Raw genomic sequence first — 13,356 nt, 5'->3', positions numbered from 1 at the left:
AGCTGTTTGTTCTTTTTAGAACAAGCATTAGCAAACTACAGCCTGTGTGGCAAACCCAGCTGGTCCCTTGTTTTTGTAAATAAAGTTTTATTGCAACATTACCATGTTCATTTGGTAACATGGTGCTGACGGCTGTCTTCAAGCTACAACGGGAGAGGTGAGTAGTTGAAATGGAGACTGTCTGACAAAGATTAAAATATTTCCACCTGCTCCTCTGTTTGCTAACCCCTATTTTAGAAAACCTTTCACTTGTATATTGTTATCATGGAAAGCCATGGAAAGTATCTCAGCAGCAACAAAGTTTGGTCATTTGGAAAGATTTAGGGGAAGAACACATTTAAATGGGTCCTTTTGGAAATTGTCCAGCTCTAAAAAGAATAATTAACAGTAAATGTGCTTTTATCCCAACTAAGTGTTATGCAAGCATTACCCTATTTCATCCCATAATAACTTTATCAGGTACTATTACTCCTATTTTACAGATTAAAAAAACCCTGAAGCTGTGTTGGGACAAGGAACTGGCAAAAAACTGCTCCCTGTTGCATCTGGAATTCAAAATCATGTCTATCTGAATCTGGAGTCCAGAACCTAAATATCACACCGTGATATTATGTATCATAATGTACTGAGATGGTAAATACTGGTACCCTCCACACAAGGCAACCCCACCTCCCCCCACAAAGAGGAAAAACTTTCTTTTTTGGGGACAAATGCTTATTTCGGGATTGAAAACATAAAGTATAAAAACTAGTGTAGAATAAAAAGAACAGATTAAGTTCACTCACTAAAGATGAACTTACCAATAAAATAAGCTTGTCCTATGTTTTGCCTGAAACTTTTTATTTCTTGTCTTTGATGAACAAGAGCTGTCATTGATCCAACAAATATTTACTCAGTATTGACTTTGGCAAGGTGCCCCACAACCACAGAAGACCACCCTTTCCTCTTGAAAGGAGGGATGTTAATTCACATCAACTTTCCTTTTCACCCTCAGGACAAGCGGAAGATGACGGTTGCCAGACTGACCCATTTCTTAGGTAAGAGCTCCCGGATACAAAGAGGTAGATTTCCGAGGCTAATTGAGTAAGATGCACATGGCAAGGAACCTGCGGCCTAACTTAGGGTGTCAGTGAGAAGCCCTCGGTAAATGCTAGTAAATGAGATTGCATAGGATTGGTTTGCCTGTGAATAAAAGAAGGCTTTCATTTACTAAGTTTTGGAAAAAGTCTCTGAAGGCCATGAAAACTGGGGATTAGGGAACATCAATTATATTTTTTTTTTTTTTCATTACAAGTTTGCAATCGCTTCCTGAAAATGTGTTCGGAGCAGTCATTCTCCATTATGGGGGATTTTGCCTCTCATGGAATATTGGAACCCGTCCGCAGCCTTTGTCCCAATGCTAGGGGATGGCTCTATGGGCATCTAGTAGGTAGAGGTCAAGGATCCTGCTCAGCATCCTACAATGTGCAAAGGACAGCCCATGCTGAAGAATCATCTGAACCCAAATGGTGATAGCACAGAGGTTGTGAAACTCTGGCTTAGGGGTTTTACTAGTGTTGGAGGGCGGTGAAACACTTAGGCAGTGTCGTTAACAGGTGGAAGGAGAGACCAAGTCTAACTTGCTCAAGAAGAAGCTTGTGTCATAGCGGAATCTTGCTAGTCCCTACTTCTACAGCTGCTACTGACTTATTTGTGGGCATAGGATGCTTTTTCAGGTCCAGGTATTAAAAAAATTACTTTTTAATACCCTGGAATGTATCATTGGAAAGGAAAGCAGCTTCCCAGGGCTGCCATAATGATGTCTTACAGATGGAGGGACACAGAAACGTATTGTCTCACGGTTCTGGAAGCTGGAAGTCCAAGACCCTGGTGGCAGCAGGCTTGCTTCTTGCTAAGGTATGTGAGCGAGAAGCTGCTCCATGTCTCTCTCCTAGCTTCTGGTCCTCTGCTGGCAATCTTTGGCCTCTGCCGTATCATGCCAACTTCTCCGTGTGTGTCCAGTTTCCCCTTTTCATAAGGCACCAGTCATGCTGGGTTTGAGCCCATCCTAATGATCTCATTTTCATATGATTACTTCTGTACCATCTCTACCTCCAAATAAAGTCACATTCCAAGGCATTGGGGGTTAGGGTTCTGACGTATCTTTTTGGGGAAGGGGGAGGGGACATAATTCCATCCCTCCAGCGCCTCACGCCAATACTATTTTAGAAACAGCCAACCCCGTCGTTCCGCATTTACACAACTAACTAGGTGCCCACTTCTCTTCTGAGACTCTACAAAGCAGTATTCTGGAGATACTCTGCGGGAAAGATGTAAATGAACTTTCCTTGGATGAAATTAATATGAAAAGGATTTGGCTTTCAGTTCACTCATGACAATTTTCTCTGTCACAATGAGTCATCGTAAAAATGCCTTGCAAGCCCAAAACAATGCAGAGCACCTAAGCAAAAGGGAAGATAAGTTTGCTCGCAGAAAGCCACATTTGTCCGGACAGGGAACATGAGCAACTTAATTTCTGCGGAAAGGGAGACTGAACTGGGTGGACTTGCTTCCATGACCGCCGGTTCGCTTTTCTAAATGGTCTCCCTGCAGCTTGCGGTCACCTTTGGTGGTCGGGCAGCCGCTTAAACAAAAGGCCCCAATGTGCTCGCTGCAATCCTGCCACCCTAAAGTGACCAGCTGAAATTACCTGTGACCTTTCCCAGGAGTCTGAGCAGAAAACTCTTCCCGAAAGAGGGAGCGATAAAGAAATCTGGACTTCATTCTTTCATGGGTTTGCTCATAGGAATGTTTATTGGCGAGACACTAAGAATAAACCCAGTTATTGAAGAGGGAGCTGGGAAGTTGACAAGCATGGCTAAACCCAGCAGAGAAATTTGATGAGGAAATTAGATGCTGTGTAGATGGTGTGTAGTGATTAGTCTTCTGAAAGCCAGGATTATTATATAAGTGGGGGGGAGGGCAGCTTATTGTGTCCGACAGATTCCATTTATACAGGTATTCTTCCAGCTAATTAGACCCATAATGCTGCACTTGTTTATAAATTTCTAGCACACTCTTTTCCGTGGAGTCTTTTAATGAGAGGAAACACCAAAGCAGCAGTATTTTCCCTTCCAAACTGGTTCTTGGCAAAAGGAAATAAAAAAAAAAACAAAACAAAAAAAACCAAAAAACCCAGCTAAAACCTATCCTATAACAGGTTTTTGCAGACTTTATATATTCATGACTATGTAGATGTGTGTGCACCCACAGCAGCGAAGAAGACCGGCTGTGTGAGGTAGAGCCCTGCAGTCCCAATAAAGGAGAGGAAAAGAGATGCACCAAAACGCTCTCAAAATGAGCATTGACACATCTCAGTGCCTTGTATCCCGGCCGTCCCAAAGAGCTCCTCTTCGCAACCTCCAATTCTCAAATAATTGTTCATCCTGAAAGGCTTTTCTAAGATTGCTTTTGTTCAGTTGATCAGAGGAGAATAACACGTAGTGGGCTTACCTAGCACAGCACCTGGCATAGAGTAAGTGCTCAAGAAAGTGAATGACTTCCTGCCTCGTTTTAATTCCCGTCCGTCCCTTCTCTGCACCCCCGGCTACATCTCCTATAGTCACCCACTGAAGGCGAAGATGCCATGTGTTGGGCAAAATTGGAACCAAAGCACGAATCTTGGCTGTGCACGTGATGTGACCCTCTGAGGGCCCTTCGCTTGGTGGGCTCTGCCTGGTTGCCTGTCTCCCAAGCAGCTGCAGATGAAACAGCTTGTTCAAACCGAGGCAGACATTTTCCATGTGGATTCCTTCGCAGCCATCACAACCCTTTGGTGGGGAAAAACTCAATCTTAGCAAGACAAAATCTCAAGCGAATTCAGACATGGTCCAGGTTTCTGATAGCACCAACCAGTTTTCTGCCTGAAGTTATCAGAAGCGACATGCCCAACATCCAGCACAAAACTAACCAAACTACATCTTGGGAAATCTCTGACAACCACGTCCTCCTTGAGTTTGTTTCTTTGTTTCTTTGTTTAAATCATGCATGGCATCTGGACTTGTAGCCATTGCTTTAAGTGAAGTCTTTGCTTTTGTAGGTTGTTCCTTGTTTAAACAATATATCCACCAGGTCACTAATCATTACCTCTTCTCAAAAGAGAAGAGGTATAGGTTAGTAATGTATTAATTTCTGGAGCTTAATTAGCTAACAAGGATAATTCATAATGAATCAATTCTTGTCATACAAAAGGCATGCAGTGGAGACTTCTTCAAGTTCCTGTGCGTTGAAATTGCACACCCTGGCACGGATACCTTCACTGGGTGATAGACATCATCAACATTATAAGTGGATAAATTCATTTTCCTCTTCTAAGTACAACCCCATATTGTGCACTGATGCTCAACTGATGCATTGAGAAATGGAGAATAAACAAAAACCCCAATAAATTATTCACTACTGATAATGTGTTATTTAAACAAAGTTAGCTTTTCAAAAGGTAGACTATCCCTGATGGACACTCTACACATTTTATAAATTCGGGGCACTTGGAAGAATAATAGCACTTAAATCGCACACATTGCAAAGAACTTCACAGTTCTGTAGATATCTTTCCTCACTTATTCCATACAACAAACTGTTAAATGGGCAAGAAGTATTTTTAGACCCATTTTAGGGATTAGAAAACCAAAGCCCAGAGAGCATAAGCAATTTCCCCAAGATCTCACAGTTGGTGAATGAATGCAGATTCAAACCCAGGCAGCTTGGCTCCAAATCTGGAGCTCTTAAACACCATATTACCTCTTAATGGAAAAAAGAGAGAGAGAGAGAGAGAGAGCACTCATGGTGGAAGGAAGTTCTCAAAAAGGGAAACCATTTCAAGTCAACTGTGTAAGCTTTCACTTTAAACAACTAGAAAAAGAAGAGTATAAGAACCCTAAGAAGAAGAAAATAATTAAAAGATCAGAAAGCAATGAAATAATTGGAAACAGAAAACAATAAAGAGAACCAGTAGATTAGCTTAGACACAAAACTGGACAAAAGAGAGTCGGGGTCTATTTTTTGCCTTACATTACAATAATCGATCATAGTTTTTGATTCATAAGTTAGAATATTTATTTTTAGGATCTTAGTATAAACTAGCCCTTATACTGAATCTTCATATCTCATTACTGTATTTATAAACTACCTAGTAGTTTATATTATAAGACCAAGAGTGTTTCTTTTATAGCCCATCAATTTCACACTTAAATAAAAAGCATGTGTTTTGAATGTGTATTAATGTTTTGTGAACACCCATTCTTATTTCACAGTGGTTTCACATATTGTGGAATTAATTGTTTTAGGCATAAAAATCATCAGCTTTTTCTGAAGTGAACATCTTGCCTCACAAAAGATATGGAAGGAGAACAGTGCCATTGAATTAGTCACGAATGCTTGCTCTGTTTTTCTTGCAAACTCTGCCAAACCAAAAGTGTTTCAGGGGTTTATTTTACCTTTCAATGGAAGGACCAATTCCTTGGAGGGAAATTATATTTTGCACATTACAGTTAAAAATTATGTTTATTTTATTTTATTTTTGCAGTGGAGGTATTGTGACAAAACCATTTTCTCTTTGCAGCCTCTATTTGCCAAGATAGCCTTGAAAAGTTTGCTCATTTTCCTTTCTGAGGACTCTGTTATTTCAAGTATGTTTTTTCTATTTTTTTTTTTTGCCAGCTGTGCAAATTTTTATAAAACAGCTTCAATATGAATCTTTTATGATTGTTCTTCAGTCATCTGAGTTATACTAAGCACGAAAGGCATAAGAGATGCCCACTTTGGATACTGGCTAAGAGAGAAAGCAGCATGCAATGCACACAAAGGAAATTCAATCCTCTAACAGCTAATTAAAAAAGCATTACTTTCCACCAGGGCTGACCTCCAGCCATATAAAGGATAAAGATGGCTGTCTGTCAATCATGTTTACCTAACAAATTCTGGCACGGGATCATGATGAATGGACAGATCTAAAAAGGGATGATATTGCTCAGAACTCCTAGGTACTCTTAATACCACCTTTAAAGAGACAGAAGACCTCATCAGTAATTTGAAACCCCTGCCTCAGTGCTAGGGATACACTAGGGCTAAATTTGCCAAGGACGTCAGATACTAGACACAAGAAGGCAAGAGAAACACATTTTCACATCTGCAAAGATTTTGATGTAAGTGTATTTAAGATATCATAATGAGTTCAAGTACCTTAATGTGTTTTTTTAAAACTTTTTTTAAAATCACTTGAGGATATACCAGAGAACTAACAGTAGACTGTGTTTGTTCTTCCCTGTAATTATCCCCAAATCAGCGAGGAGGAAGGAATCCTTGAAGTCATTTAGTCCATCCCCCTGTTTCTAGGCAGGCCAGCAAGATACTTTTCTTCTTCAGTCATAAAAACACTAGATGAGTCAATAATTTACTTTCCTATGATACAGCAGATAGTGTAGGTTTTTATAGCCAAGAAATTTCTCCTATGTCTAAACTGAATCCTACCATTTTCAAAGCAGTATTTTGTTCTGCCCGTCATTAGGAAAAAAAAAAAAAATCTTTTCCATCGGCCATAAAATATCTCTTCACAAACTTTTCACTATGAGGACTACTTCGAAGAGAACCCTGATAGGAAAAAGTTCACTCAAAGTTCATGCAAGGGAAGAGTAGCCAGTCTAGATCCTCTCTATCCAGCAAAGGTATGGTTATCTCTTGCAGGCGCTCTCTCTCTCTCTTTTTTTCTTATTTTTAGTTGAGGTATAGTTGACACTAACGTTATGTTAGTTTCACATGTACAACATAATGATTCAATATATTGTATGTATTGTGAAATGATCATGGTAATGAGTCTAGTTAACATCTATCACTGTACATAGTTACAATTTTTTTCTTGTGATGAGATCTTTTAAAATTGACTCTCTTAGCAATTTCCAAATATGTGATACAGTATAACTAACTTTGGTTACCATGCTCTATGTTACATCCCCAGGACTTTTTTAATTTTGTAACTGGAAGTTTGTACCCATTGACTCTCTTCACCTATTTCACCCACTCCCCAACCCCCTGCTTGTGGCAACCACTGATCTTAAAGTTTCTGAGAATTTGTTCCTGCTGTTGTTATTGTTGATGTCTAGATTCCACATATAAGTGAGATCATACAGTATTTGTCTTTCTTTTTCTGAACTATTTCACTTAGCATAATGCCCTGAAGTTCTATCCATATTGTTGCAAATGGCAATATTTTTTCTTTTTTATAGCTGAATGCTATTACATTGTATAGATATACCACATCTTCTTGATCTCTTCAGCCACTGATGGACTCTGAGGTTATTTCAATACCTTGGCTATTGTCAATAATGCTGCAATTCCATAAACTTCTGACCTGCATTTTTCAGGAGTCTTCACTATGTCCAGTCTGTCCTTATCATTCTTGTTGAGCTTACCTTATTTGCTTCAGTACTTATTTTGGATCACAACAAGGAAAATTTGATTTTTTTGTATTAACGGTAATAATGAAACTAATGTACTAATAAAGCACAGTGTCTGGAAAGCAGAAAATATAAATTTACTATTTGATGGTTTATACCTACATTTTTTTTAAAAGATTTTATTTATTTACTTGACAGACAGAGATCACAAGTAGGCAGAGAGGTAGGCAGAGAGAGGGGGGGAAGCAGGCTCCCTGTTGAGCAGAGAGCCCCATGTGGGGCTTGATCCCAGGACCCTGAGATCATGACCTGAGCCAAAGGAAGAGGCTTAACCCACTGAGCCACCCAGGCGCCCCTATACCTACATTTTTGAGCTTCAGCTTTTTCCATCAATGGCATGGTGGCAAGGAATAATCTGACCAAGTATGCTGGAGGAACATTATCTCAAGATTCTTATTTCTTGGGGTTCTATTTATGATTTTTGAATGCACTTTAATTTATTTTGCTAACTCAGGCTGAGACTATGAAGTATCATATCTCTTTTGATATACTTTATTTTGCCCTAGTTAAATATTATGAAATTTTTTTTCATTTTTGGGGCCATGTTCCCTCTCCAAAACCACATATCCATTCACCACATTTTTTTGGCATGCACATATAGGTTTGTAATACATTTACAATTGTTTTCTAATTATTTAATGAAAGTTAGTCTTGTCCATTCAAAGTAAAGAGGTAATAGAGAGTAGTAGCTCTGGTTTACTTATTCCCTGGGGCAAGTTATAGAACTTCTTGTGCCTCAGTTTATGTTATTATGCCTCTTAAAAATAGGTATCATAATAGTACTTTCTCTTAGGATTATTATGAAGATTACGGGGATTGATGTAGTGCTTAGGACAATTTCTAATACATAATAAACACTGTATATGTAGCTGCTATCTAGAGCTAACCATCCACCTAATGTTCTAACAATATCGTTGGTAAGTCCAAATAATTGATAAATATACAAAATTCTCTGAAGATGATATCTGGGGTTTTGCTCAGTTGCATTTGTCATATGTGTTTTTCTTTTTCTCCCCTACTGGCTGAAATTCTGGCATAAGCAGTTTTTCCTGGTGAGGCTCCTTCTCAGGTGTGTGCTACTTTATAATTTGCATAACGACCTTATCCCAGTTATTTCAAAGCATCTGTATGACATACGTAGGTAATTGTTTTCAGAGTCAACTTATCAACTTATGCCAGCATTCTTCTGATGTTAGAAGAAGATTTAGATTTAGTTAGTTAGAAGAAGTTAGTTAGAAGAAGAAGATTAGTTAGAAGAACTTAGTGAGAAGAAGAAGATTTTGATTTCCTGCAAATCCAGGAAACAAACTGAGGGTTTTAGAGGGGAGAGAGTATGGGGGATGGCTGAGTCCGGTGATGGATATTAAGGAAAGCAACTATTGCATGGAGCACTGGGTGTTGTACACAAACAATGAATCTTGTAACTTTACATCAGAAACTAATGATACACTGTATGGTGGCTAATATAACATAATTAAAAAATAAATAAAATAAACATTATCAATCCAATTCAGTATTGGTCTCATTCATCACCTTCAAATTTTTCTTAATCCAATGGTTTTGATCTTTATAAATAGACATTTGGGTGATAAGTTTTAATATATTTCCCACATTTTGTGTATAATTTTGATGACCATAACCTGTTCCATATCTTTTTTTTCCTGTTTTTTTTTTTTTTTTTCTGTTCCATATCTTTAACTGGAGAATGAATCAGGGTCAAACTTTGGTCTTTTCCCCAATTACTAATAAGAAATTAAGTTGTATGTATATATATATTCTGATGAGATTTTAGTTCCTTTTTATATTGCATGTCCAATATTTATTATTTTACTGTGCAAGGCAATGAAATGTGGAAGCTGGGAACTTCAACTTAGTGATAGGAAGTCAGTGACATCTTGGGGCTCTATGTGTGTGTTTGAGATTTCCTTTCCATTCCTAAGGATGGAAGGAGAATTTGGATAATTTATGACATATTAATGATGCTTAGTGGAAATATATCTGTATCTTGTAATGTTTAATAGTGGTGAGAAAGTTTAATTTGCCCTCTCTTTTACTCATGTTATTAAAAAAAGAATATTTGAGTGGAGAGAAAGTGTAACATTAAGTGGGGAATATTATGTGGCTCCTTTTTATTTGCTTTCCATGAGCTTTACCCTAAAATTCTTCTAAATGCTTGTCCTCATAATGGCTTTTGGCACTGTTATTTTTGGATAACTTAATACAGAATGCAGCACAAGAAACAAGTGTCAGAGTTTTGGGCTCTGAAGGCAAATTTCTGTAATCAATCATGAGATTTACAACAGATTCTAAAAAGAGAAGTGATTTTACAGAGAAGGGATTTAGGATGGCATAATGTCATCATAGGAAAAACTCTAAGTGGCATTCAGTTCCAGCGTACTCCACAAGTGCAACTGACATTTCATAAATTGTCTACATTATCATATTATGTCAAAGGGTCATAAAAATTCGGGCATTAACGAATGTAATTTAAAGTATTTGACCTCAAAATAAAGTCACTCTCTTGAGACCGGTAAGAAGTATAGCTGTCTCCCACAGAAAATTTCATGATGGAGCTTACTTAATTTCAGAATTACCATGGTAGAAGAGATTTCGAAGTGTACAGTTAGTGTCTCATAGACTACAAAATCCAGAGAGTTACTTTCCGTAGCATGTTGCTCCTGCATGATGTGACCATCCAACACCATTTTGGAGGGACTGAGGAGAGAGTGGAGCAGTTGTCCAGGCTCAGCTTTCAGGGAGGGGAATTACAGTATGGTAGAAAGTAAGTTGGATATTAGACAACCCATGAATTGGCCATGTAGACATTTAAAATACCTTATATGTAAAATGTTAAGTGAATAGTTTAGTTGAGGCATTAAAACAGTCCGTGCCACAATTCAAAGAGACCTGTGAGAGCATGAAGCTGTGCTTTCCCCTGTTGGTATCATGGAAAATTCCAAACATTTACAGAAGTAGATAGAATAGTATAATGAATCCTTAGTATCTATGGCTTGGTCTCAACACACGGCCAACATATATCACTTTGTTTCATCTTTATTCTCACCCCCTCTACATTATTTGGAAATAAATTCCAGACATCATATCACTTAATGTGATATATAATATCTTAATGTGATATAAGTAAGTATCTTAATGTGTATCCTTAACAGATAAAGACTCCTCAGTGTTTAATATATCCATAATACCATTATCCTTCTGAAAAATTTAACTCTGTTTCCTTAATATCATCAAAATCCCACCAGTATTTACATTTCTTTGTTTCATATTTTTTCATAGTTAGTATGTTTGAATTAGGGTCCAAACAAAATTTATGAATCATATTTAATTGATATATCTCTTCAGTTGCTCCTTTTATTTCCTCCTATGACAATTATTTGTTGAAAAAACCTGGGTTAGTTGTCTTGAAGTTTCCCACATTCTGGATTTTGCTCGTTTCATCCTTGTTTAATTAAAGTTCTGTTCTCCTTGTAAACTGACAAAGTTTAAAGGCTTGAATAACACCACATTTTCAAAGAAGATGGAAAAACTAATCCTATTAACCCTTCACTCATAAAGAGGGTGGAAAGAGTAAGGCTTAGAAAAGGAACATGTTTGAAGAGAGGAGTTAGTCTGTTATGGGTCCTTTTTACTTCAGATCAGGAGAAAAGGGCCTTAATGAGACCACCCTGAGAACTTAATATAAGCCCCTGCTAGTCAGTGTTTGGATCCTGCCTAAAAACCTGAAAGGTCAGTAATGGAAAGACCAGCTTCTTGGATGCGGAGCCAAGGAGAGCTGACTGGGTTGAGATCCCCATTCTTCAAGTTTGTCAGACTATAGGATGTGTGAGATCATCTTATGAGGCCACAGTGTGAACGAACGGCATGCGATTAGTTTAGTTCTAACAAGAAGGTTCCTTGGAAGAAGGCATTGGTGCCTCTGGGAAGGAGGAGCAAGAGACTGGCCAGGAGACAGATGGATTTGCCCTAGGTAAAGGAACTTGGAGAAGAGATCTGAAGCCATAGATATGCTGTAGCTTTTAGGGGATAGTTCTCCTAAGGACTGATAAAACCCCCCAGAAGTTTGAGTCAGATTCTACCTTCTATCTATTTCAGGGTCCAGTTGAGAGGAGCAGCTGGATTGGAGAAGCCAAGCTGATACCTTGTGATTGCGGCACATTGGAAGAAAGACCGAACTTTTATGAAATAGATGTGATTATTGCTTAATGTTTTCAGTACAATCCAAAATCATGATGATACCTGATGTTTATTCTTTGGATCACCCCACCCTAATTCTGGACTAGAAGCTCCAATATGGACAGTTACTCTTGCAGAGATCACCAGCAGCTATTGCAACTGTGCCTGGCATGAACAATTGTTCAGGAAGTATTTGTTAACTAGCTTACAACTACTTTAACCTATATGTCTGAATTAAATCTTAAATGTTGGTATCTTCATTGTTAGTGTATAAGAAAGCCACTGATTTCTGCACATTGACTTTGTATCCTGCCACGCTGCTGTATTGCTGTATGAGTTCTAGTAGTTTGGGGGTGGAGTCTTTTGGGTTTTCCATATAAAGAATCATGTCATCTGCGAAGAGAGAGAGTTTGACTTCTTCATTACCAATTTGGATACCTTTTATTTCTCTCTGTTGTCTGATTGCTGTTGCTAGGACTTCTAATACTATGTTGAACAAGAGTGGTGAAAGTGGGCATCCTTGTCTTGTTCCTGATCTCAACGGGAAGGCTGCAAGCTTTTTCCCATTGAGGATGATATTTTCTGTGGGTCTTTCATAGATAGATTTGATGAGGTTCAGGAATGTTCCCTCTATCCCTATACTTTGAAGCGTTTTAATCAGGAACGGATGTTGGATTTTGTCAAATGCTTTTTCTGCATCAATTGAGAGGACCATGTGGTTCTTCTCTCTTCTCATATTAATTTGTTGTATCACATTGATTGATTTACGAATGTTGAACCATCCTTGTAGCCCAGGGATGAATCCCACCTGATCATGGTGGATAATCTTTTTAATGTGTTGTTGGATCCTGTTGGCTAGGATCTTGTTGAGAATCTTAGCATCCATATTCATCAGTGATATTGGTCTGAAACTCTCCTTTTTGGTAGGGTCCTTGCCTGGTTTGGGGATCAGGGTAATGCTGGCTTCATAGAAAGAGTCTGGAAGTTTTCCTTCTGCTTCAATTTTTTGAAACAGCTTCAGGAGAATAGGTGTTATTTCTTCTTGGAAGGTTTGGTAGAATTCCCCAGGGAATCCGTCAGGTCCTGGGCTCTTGTTTTTTGGGAGATTTTTGATCACTGCTTCAATCTCGTTATTAGATATCGGTCTATTCAGGTTGTTGATTTCTTCCTGGTTCAATTTTGGTAGTTTATATTTTTCCAGGAATGCATCCATTGTGAAATCAGTCAAGCAGAGAGAGTCAATTATCATATGGTTTCACTCATTTGTGGAGCATAACCAATAGCATGGAGGACAAGGGGCGTTAGAGAGTAGTAGGGAATTTGGGTAAATTGGAAGGGGAGGTGAACCATGAGAGACTATGGACTCTGAAAAACAATCTGAGGGGTTTGAAGTGGCGGGGGGGTGGGAGGTTGGGGTACCAGGTGGTGGGTATTATAGAGGGCACAGCTTGCATGGAGCACTGGGTGTGGTGAAAAAATAATGAATACTGTTTTTCTGAAAATAAATAAATTGGGGAAAAAAAATGTTGGTATCACTTCAGCAGGGTGTTGCAAAATTTACTTAATGGCTATCAAATTGATCTCTTTTGCATTCTTTGCAAGAAAATAATATTTTCTTTTTTTAAAAGATTTTATTTATTTATTTATTTGGAAGTGAGAGAGAAAAGAAGAC

General features: G+C 38.3%; 1 long non-coding RNA gene across 2 annotated transcripts in view; it reads left to right on the top strand.

Annotated features, from left to right (window-relative positions):
* LOC122899053 overlaps positions 1-11,985 on the top strand; it is a 38,680-nt gene extending 26,695 nt beyond the window's left edge. Inside the window, exons 2-5 of one of the 2 annotated variants that reach the window (XR_006383095.1) lie at positions 483-633; positions 995-1,037; positions 1,810-1,896; positions 11,604-11,985. This is a non-coding gene — a long non-coding RNA (uncharacterized LOC122899053). The remainder of the gene's footprint in view (positions 1-482; positions 634-994; positions 1,038-1,809; positions 1,897-11,603) is intronic. The other variant, XR_006383096.1, reaches the window with a different exon arrangement.
* The last annotated feature ends 1,371 nt before the right edge of the window (positions 11,986-13,356 follow it).

This window comes from Neovison vison, chromosome 1 (assembly GCF_020171115.1).
Source record: "Neovison vison isolate M4711 chromosome 1, ASM_NN_V1, whole genome shotgun sequence".
NCBI classification, from domain to species: domain Eukaryota; kingdom Metazoa; phylum Chordata; class Mammalia; order Carnivora; family Mustelidae; genus Neogale; species Neogale vison.
Note: the sequence above shows the minus strand (reverse complement) of the source record. Positions and strands in the feature narration are given on the sequence as shown.